An 8327-nucleotide genomic window follows, 5' to 3' on the forward strand; every position below is an offset into this window, starting at 1 on the left:
TGAAGCAGAAAAGCAAAGAAACATAGAAACATAGGAAATAGGTGCAGGAGGAGGCCATTCGGCCCTTCGAGCCAGCACCGCCATTCATTGTGATCATGGCTGATCATCCACAATCAGTAACCTGTGCCTGCCTTCTCCCCATATCCCTTGATGGCCCCAAGAGCTCTATCTAACTCTCTCTTAAATTCATCCATGTTTTCGATGACAATAAAGGCTATTCTATTCTTCTTCTTCTACTCTTCATCCAGTGAATTGGCCTCCACTGCCCTCTGTGCAGAGAATTCCACAAATTCACAACTCTCTTCTGTTGAAAAAGTTTTTTCTCACCTCAATTTTAAAAATGGCATCCCTTTATTCTGAGACTGTGTGGCCCCTGGTTCTGGACTCGCCCAACATTGGGAACATTTTTCCTGCATTCAGCTTGTCCAGTCCTTTCATAATTTTATACATCTCTATAAGATCCCCTCTCATCTTTCTAAACTCCAGTGAATACAAGCCCAGTCCATCCAATCTTTCCTCATATGACAGTCCCGCCATCCCAGGGATTAACCTCGTGAACCTACGCTGCACTGCCTCAATGGCGAGGATGTCCTTCCTTAAATTAGGAGACCAAAACTGCACACAATACTCCAGATGTGGTCTGACCAGGGCCCTATGCAACTGCAGAAGGGCCCTATACTATCCTTGGTCATATCGGCAACTCCAGAAACTCCCCCCTACTCATCCCCTTGTGAACAGCACTCCGTGTTGGAGATGTAAAGGTGCAGCCAGTTCTTGACCTACAGTTGAAAGAAAGGTTGGTTGAAAAGGTTTGCCTCTTTCCAGGAATACTTTGAAGGACGGTTTTCACACCCTGAGCTTACAGTCAGTGAAAAACCAAGACCGACTTCACGAAGGTGTTGGATTTGGAGAATGAAACCCAACACCTTTATGAAGTGAACGAGGAATGAGAAGGAGGGGTGTAGGAAGGAACTGCAGATGCTCCATTTACACCGGAGATAGACAACAACAAAAACTGGAGTCACTCAGCTGGTCAGACAGCATCTCTGGAGAAAAGGAATAGGTGACATTTCGGGTCACATTCGGTGCTGGGACCGCAGCTATTTACAATAAACATCAATGACTTGGATGAAGGGATTAAAAGTGCCATTAGCAAATTTGCAGATGATATAAAGCTGGGTGGCAGTGTGAACTGTGAGGAAGATGCTATGAGGTTGCAGGGTGACTTGGACAGGTTGTGTGAGCGGGCCGGATGCATGGCAGATGCAGTTTAATGTGGATAAGTGTGAGGTTATCCACTTTGGTGGTAAGAATAGGAAGGCAGATTATTATCTGAATGGTGTCAAGTTAGGAAAAGGGGTCGTACAACGAGATCTGGGTGTCCTAGTGCATCAGTCACTGAAAGGAAGCTTGCAGGTACAGCAGGCAGTGAACAAAGCCATGGAATGTTGGCCTTCATAACAAGAGGAGTTGAGTATAGGAGCAAAGAGGTCCTTCTGCAGTTGTACAGGGCCCTAGTTAGACTGCACCTGGAGTACTGTGTGCAGTTTTGGTCTCCAAATTTGAGGAAGGATATTCCCTCATTCCTTTCTCATTCCCAGCACTTATTTTCCACTCCTCTCTCTCTCTCTCTCTCTCTCTCTCTCTCTCTCTCTCTCTCTCTCTCATCTCTCTCTCTCTCTCTCTCTCTCTCTCTCTCTCTCTCTCTCTCTCTCTCTCTCTCTCTCTCTCTCTCCTCTTTTTCTCTCTCTCTCTCTCTCTCTCTCTCTCTCTCTCTCTCTCTCTCTCTCTCTCTCTCTCTCTCTCTCTCTTTCCTCTCTCTCTCTCTTTCTCCCTCTCTCTCTCTCTCTTCTTTCTCCCTCTCTCTCTCCTCCTCTCTTTCTCTCGTTGTTTTTAATGTGCTATACAAATAAAATTGACTTAACTTGACTTGACTATCTCTCTCTCTCTCTATCTCTATCTCTCCCTCTCTCTCCCTCTCTCTCTCTCTCCCTTGTTTGTTTCTTCCTGCTTTCCCCACTCTGAATTCATCGTCCACAGTTTTACACGTATTAGCCCCCTGTCTTTTGGAGTTATTGTGGAGCAGACGCTGTCATTATTGGGATGGTTTGGAGAATGCATTGTTGCGGGACAAGTTCGACAGTGACTAACTGAAGCAGAACATTGCCCAGTAGAGTAGATATTACGAGCTGTTATTTGACTGACTCTCAATATAATGGGAGGCCTAGTAAAGATCTAATCGGCTTGGTAACTTATAGTATCTGACATTGTTTATCCATCAAAATGATGAATGCCAATTACTTTCTGTGAACCCTTTTGCGAACCACAAGAGTTCCCATTTCATGCCCCAGTAATCTTGGCAAATGAGTCATTTTCGGTACAAATCAGTTTGTCTTTCCAAACTCTGTAGCAACTGACTTTGATCTTCCATCACTTCTGCGGTACTCAATCCCACTGTTCAGCTTAGTTTATTATCACATGTGTCCACGTGTACCCGAGGTACAGTGAAAAGCCTTTATTGCGTGCTACCTTGTCATCCAGTTACGGAGTCATGACAAGTCATGGGTGGCACGGTGGCGCAGCGGTAGAGTTGCTGCCTTACAGCGAATGCAGCGCCGGAGACTCAGGTTCGATCCTGACTACGGGCGCTGTACTGTAAGGAGTTTGTACGTTCTCCCGTGACCTGCGTGGGTTTTCTCCGAGATCTTCGGTTTCCTCCCACACTCCAAAGACGTACAGGTATGTAGTTAATTGACTGGGGTAAATGTAAAAATTGTCCCTAGTGTTGTGTTGGATAGTGTTAATGTGGCGGGGATCGCTGGCGGCGCGGACTCGGTGGGCCAAAGGGCCTGTTTCCGCGCTGTATCTCTCTAAATCTAAATCTAAATCATGCAGTGTGGAAACATGCCCTTCGGCCCAACTTGCCCACACCGACCAATCTGTCCCAGCTACACTAGTCCCACCTGCCTGCGTTTGACCCATATGCCTCTAAACCTGCCCTATCCTTGTACCTGTCTAATTGTTTCTTAATGCTGCAATAGTTCTTCCTCAACTACCTCCTCTGGCAGCTCGTTCCATACACCCTGTAAACCCAACAACCAGTCAAATTTAAACAGCCTCTCACACTGCCTTGAGGACATAAAATGTTGGATGGCACAGAACTTCCTCAATTAAATGAGAGCAAGTCTGAGGTCATCCTATTCGGCCCCCTGACTCCATCAAATTGATAACAGGCAGTCTTGGAAGTCTATCCTGCCTAGTCAAACCGCATGTCAAAAACCTCGGCATGATATTTGACTCTGCATTAAAATTTGATAAGCAAGTCAACGCTGTGGTAAAAGGCCAGCTTCTTCCAACTTCGAACCATAGCTAAAATCAAACCTTTCCTCCAATTCGACGACACAGAAAAAATCATTCACGCTTTCATTTCCTCCCGCCTAGACTACTGCAACTCCCTATACACTGGGATCAGCAATCTTCCCTGTCCCGCCTGCAACTGGTCCAAAACGCCGCAGCGAGACTCCTGACGGGTACCCGTAAAAGGGACCACATCACCCCGATTCTGGCCTCTCTCCACTGGCTCCCTGTACGGTACAGAATCAACTTCAAGCTCCTCCTATTCACGTATAAAAGCCCTAATGGACGCTCCCCCCCCTACATCAAAAATCTTCTAACCCCCCCTCTCTAACTCCAGTCCCTCAGGTCGGCCGACTTGGGGCTACTCACTATCCCGCGGTCTAGGCTAAGCTCAGGGGTGACCGCGCTTTTGCGGTTGCAGCTCCTAGACTGTGGAACAGCATCCCTCTCCCCATCAGAACTGCCCCCTCCATCGACTCCTTTAAGTCCAGGCTCAAAACCTATTTCTACTCCCCTAGCGTTTGAGGCTCATTGAGGAGGCGCTGTGAACTGTTTGCGTGCTACTGTAGGTTTCATTTTTTTTCCATTGGAACCTAATCAGATTGTACAGCACTTTGGTCAACGTGGGTTGTTTTAAATGTGCTATACAAATAAATTGGACTTGACTTGACTTGACTTGACTTGACCCCACCACCCTTTGTGTGAAAAAATTAACCCTCAGGTTCCTGTTTAATCTTTTCCCCTTCATCTTAAACCTACATCACACTATGATTTAGACAATAGACAATAGACAATAGACAATAGGTGCAGGAGTTGGTCATTCGGCCCTTCGAGACAGCACCACCATGTAATGTGATCATGGCTGATCATTCTCAATCAGTACCCCGTCCTGCCTTCTCCCCATACCCCCTGGCTCCGCTATCCTTAAGAGCTCTATCTAGCTCTCTCTTGAATGCATTCAGAGAATTGGCCTCCACTGCCTTCGAGCAGAGAGTTCCACAGATTCACAACTCTCTGACTGAAAAAGGTTTTTCCTCATCTCTGTTCTAAATTGGCCTACCCCCTTATTCTTAAACTGTGGCCCCTGGTTCTGAACTCCCCCAACATTGGGAACATGCTTCCTGCCCTAACGTGTCCAACCCCTTAATAATCTTATACGTTTCGATAAGATCCCCTCTCATCCTTCTAAATTCCAGTGTATACAAGCCTAGTCGCTCCAGTCTTTCAACAGGTTTACCAGTTAATATCGGGAAAGTTATTTGACCTGCTGCTTTCTACAATCCCCTGGCATATTTATTCAGGTTTAGGTTTATTATTGTTACTTGTCACAAAATTTGGACGGCAGGGTTGACACACAGCGGTAGACCTGCTGCCTTTCACAGCGCCAGAGACCCGGGTTCGATCCTGACTACGGGTGCTGTCTGTACGGAGTTTGTCCGGGATCTCCGGTTTCATCCCACACTCCAAATAGGTACAGATTTGTAGGCTTATTGGCCTGGTAAAATTGTAATTTATCCCTAGTGCGTGTAGGATTGTTTCAGAGTGCGGGATCTCTGGTTGGCGCGGGCTTGATGGGCTGAAGGGTGATACATTTTTAACACCTCTGGCAGCTCGTTCCATACATCCACCACCCTCTGTGTGAAAAGGTGACCCCCTTCAGATTCCTACAAAATCTTTCCCCTTCACCTTGAACCTATGTCCTCTGGTCCTCGATTCCCTACTCTGGGCAAGAGACTCTGTGCATCCACCCGATCTATTCCTCTCATGATTTTACACACCTCTGTAAGATTGTCCTGTCAAGTTGCCCTAATCTCCAGGGTACATTGTCCCCTGTCCCACAGCACACAGAATGTCACGAGCACTCATAAGTGGGTTATAGGTTTCATAGAAACATAGAAACATAGAAAGTAGGTGCAGGAGAAGGCCATTCGGCCCTTCGAGCCTGCACCGCCATTCAATATGATCATGGCTGATCATCCAACTCAGTATCCCGTACCTGCCTTCTCTCCATACCCCTGATCCTTTAGCCACAAGGGCCACATCTAACTCCCTCTTAAATATAGCCAATGAACTGGCCTCAACTATCTTCTGAGGCAGATAATTCCACAGATTCACCACTCTCTGTGTGAAGAAATGTTTTCTTATCTCGGTCCTAAAAGACTTCCCCCTTATCCTTAAGCTGTGACCCCTGGTTCTGGACTTCCCCAACATCGGGAACAATCTTCCTGCATCTAGCCTGTCCAACCCTTAAGAATTTTGTAAGTTTCTATAAGATCCCCTCTCAATCTTCTAAATTCCAGCGAGTACAAGCCGAGTCTATCCAGTCTTTCTTCATATGAAAGTCCTGCCATCCCAGGAATCAATCTGGTGAACCTTCTCTGTACTCCCTCTATGGCAAGAATGTCTTTCCTCAGATTAGGAGACCAAAACTGTACACAATACTCCAGGTGTGGTCTCACCAATGCCCTGTACAACTGCAGCAGAACCTCCCTGCTCCTATACTCAAATCCCCTCGCTATGAATGCCAATGTTTCATTTTTAGTTTAGAGACACAGCATTGAAGCAGGCCCTTCGGCCCACTGAGTCTGTGCCAACCAGCGATCATCCACACACTAGTACTATGCTACACACCAGGGACAATTTACAGAAGCCAATTAACCTACCAACCCATGTAGGAAGGAACTGCAGACGCTGGTTTATACTGAAGCTGGACACAAAATGCTGGAGTAACTCAGTGCGTCAGGCAGCATTTCCGGGGAAAAGGAATAGGCGACTCTTCGAGTCGGAACCCTTCTACGGACCGACCCAAAAACATTACCTATTCCTTCTCTCCAGAGATGCTGTCTGACCCGCTGAGTTACTCCGGAATTTTTGTGCCTAACCTACAAAAACCTGCACGTCTTGGGAGTGTTGATGAAAGGCGGAGCACCCAGAGAAAACCCACGCAGGTCACGGGGAGAACGTGCAAACTCCGTACAGACAGCACCCGTAGTCAGGATCGAACCCGGGGCTCTGGTGCTGTCAGGCAGCAACTTAGTTTAGTTTAGTTTAGAGATACAGCGCGGAAACAGGCCCTTCGGCCCACCGGGTCCTTGCCGACCAACGATCCCTGCACATTAACACTATCCTGCACACACTAGGGACAATTTACATTTATACCAAGCCAATTAACCGACAAACTTGCACGTCTTTGGAGTGTGGGAGGAAACCGAAGATCTGGGAGAAACTCTCGCAGGTCACGGGGAGAACGTACAAACTCCGTACAGACAAGCACCCGTAGTCGGGATCGAACCCGGGTCTCCGGCGCTGTGAGGTGGCAACTCTACCGCTGCGCCACCGTGCCATCCAAAAGGGAAGGGTTCGACATTTCTTTAACGCGTTTCATCTTTAACACGTTTGGAGATAAATGGGCTGTTTGTAACTGTCTGGATTTGACACAGAATGATAGACAAAATGGTGATCACTTGATAAGGATCACAAAACATGGGTCTAAGGTGAAATGAAGGTATTTTAAGAGAACTAAGGCTTTCTAAGCATTTCTTAATATCGTAATTTCACAAGTTATAGGAGCAGAATTAGGCCATTGATTAGCACGGGTGTCAGGGGTTATGGGGAGAAGGCAGGAGAATGGGGTTAGGAGGGAGAGATAGATCAGCCGTGATTGAATGGCAGAGTAGATGGCCGAATGGCCTAATTCTGCTCCTATCACTTATGAACATGAACTATGAATATTCGGCGCATCACGTCTACTAAACCCCCTTTTCCACATAACCCCTGACACCCCGTACTGATCAAGAATCTTTCAGTCTCCACCTTAAATATACCCACTGACTTGGCCTCTGTGCAGCCTTCCTTGGCAATGAATTCCACAGATCACCACCCTCTCCAGTCAGTGAGTGGTGAATCTGTGTGGAATTCATTGCCGCAAAAGACTGTGGAGGCCAAGTCCATTCCTCCTCATCTCCTTTCCAAAGGTACGTCCTTTTTCTACAAACCTGTACGCCTTTGAAGTGTGGGAGCAAACCGAAAATCTCGGAGAAAACCCAAGGGGTGGGTGGGGGGGGGGAGAATGTACAAACTAACATACAGACAAGCACCCACGGTCGGGATGGAACCCGGATCCCTGGCGCTCTGAGCGCTGGAAGGCGGCAACTCTACCGCTGCGCGGTCCCTGCATTTAACACCATTCCCGACACAATAGACAATGGACAACAGGTGCAGGAGGAGGCCCATTCGACCCTTCGAGCCAGCACCGCCATTCAATGTGATCATGGCTGATCATTCTCAAGCAGTACCCCGTTCCTGCCTCTCCCCCTGTGCTAAGACACCCCCTGTGCTAAGTGACGCACGTCACTCATCCTTACGAAGCTCGTACTTAGGTTGAGAGAGGGGGGGGGAGGGGGGGGGGGGAAACAGATGCCTTTTAACATCTGCAGGTGCTAATTAACGCAGATAATCTGCATTGCTGAGCCCGAGTGGGCTAGCAGGCTGGATGATGTTTTGTGAGTCGTGTTACCTGATGAACCTACACTGTCGAGATCTGATGATATAACATTTGGAGCTGTAATCTATAATTCAAACAAAACATATAAAATCTCTTACTCAGAAATAATGAAAGGGTTTTATGGCATCCCCATTATGTTTTATCTATTCCCCGGCAGTAAATTTAAAGGCCTATGTGCAAAACGATCTTTGCAGAATTTGAAGATTTCCTTTTTTTTTTTTTATTGAGGACTTGATAATTAAATTTCTGTTACAGTAAGGGACACAGGCGCTGGTAGGAAATTATGGGCTCGCTATTTCTCAACATTAAATTATATGAGCTGTAAAGCCAATTCCATTTCATCTAGTGATGAATTCTTGAGTTTCAATATCTACTGCTGGCTGTCTAATACGAAGACTGACAGGTCCCCCTGGTATCGCGCGCCCAAAGCGTTCGGGTTTTATGTAACACGAAGCCGAGTGAACCG

The sequence above is a fragment of the Rhinoraja longicauda genome, chromosome 7 (assembly GCF_053455715.1).
Source record: "Rhinoraja longicauda isolate Sanriku21f chromosome 7, sRhiLon1.1, whole genome shotgun sequence".
Lineage (NCBI taxonomy): Eukaryota > Metazoa > Chordata > Chondrichthyes > Rajiformes > Arhynchobatidae > Rhinoraja > Rhinoraja longicauda.